Raw genomic sequence first — 1193 nt, 5'->3', positions numbered from 1 at the left:
CCTTCTATGATCCTCAGATTCCTTCATGGAGCACAAAAAATTCCCTAGAGACCCATCCAGGGGCCTCAGGAGTTCCTGAGTACCAGCCCCCCCTGCAGGCAGGCAGCAGTGCTGCCCCTGGGAACTACAGCCTGGAATGTGGCTCTGCCATGGGGAAAGACTGGGACTTAGGGTAGACAAACCTTCACCCACTGTCTTGCAGGGTGGACAAGGACATGCGCCTGTGCACTCTGTCCATGGGAACAAGGTCACTTCTGGGTCCAGATGAGCCTGAGGCACAGCCGTGCTCTGTCTCACTGGACCTGGGCCCATCTGAGTCCTGATTTACTCTAATCCCGCATCAGCACATCTGCGTGGGTCTCATCCTATGTTCGCTCCTGTTGTGCAGGAATATATTTGAAAATGGTATAATCACCCAGGTTTATAGAAAATAAATCCAAATAACCAAGGCCTTTATTTACTAAGAACCATAATATGAACTGTGCCTGACATTTGGAACTTCTCAAGACTACTTATACTGTAAATATTCTCTTTTGGGGATAGAGTGGTCTTACACTCAGCTGACCCAAGTATGATACTTGGCCACCATGGGGCTTGGTGCAGTGATCCCTGAGCTGAGTCAGAAGTAATGGCAGATCCTACAAGGAATGATCAAACTACAGCAACAACAGAACAACTCTAAGGTAGCAAAGCAAACAAACAAACAAAAATTATGTACAAAGACAAACTAGTGAGGAACATTTAAATAGTAAAATAGTGGGTTCTGAAAACTCTGTTTTCTGGCATTGCCACAGTTTTCCAGAATCCTTATTATTCTCTTTTCTTGCAATCACACGTTTCCTGTGTGTACAAGTGTGTACGTGTGTGTGTGTGTGTTTCTTTGAGCCAGAACAAGCATTACTCAGGGGGTATTCCTAACTCTGCACTCAGGGTTTCACTTCTGGAAGCTTTGGGGATCACTAGTATGCAGGGGACCGAACCCAACTTGACTTTGAGCAAGGCAAGTATTTGCTGTACTTTTGCTCCACCCCTTCCTACATAAATTTCTTCCAAAAATACCAGGAGTCCTGTACAAAATCCCTCACACACACACACGCACACACACACACAAATAAACAAGTATCTTCCTTCAAAAAAAGGGAAAAAATTAAAAAAAAAAACAACAAAATCTTGACCCTCAGTATTTATCCCAA

This window comes from Sorex fumeus, unplaced genomic scaffold (assembly GCF_029834395.1).
Source record: "Sorex fumeus unplaced genomic scaffold, SorFum_2.1 ptg000134l, whole genome shotgun sequence".
In the NCBI taxonomy this organism is placed as follows: domain Eukaryota; kingdom Metazoa; phylum Chordata; class Mammalia; order Eulipotyphla; family Soricidae; genus Sorex; species Sorex fumeus.
The sequence above is the reverse complement of the archived record's forward strand: the minus strand, read 5'-3'. Positions refer to the sequence as shown.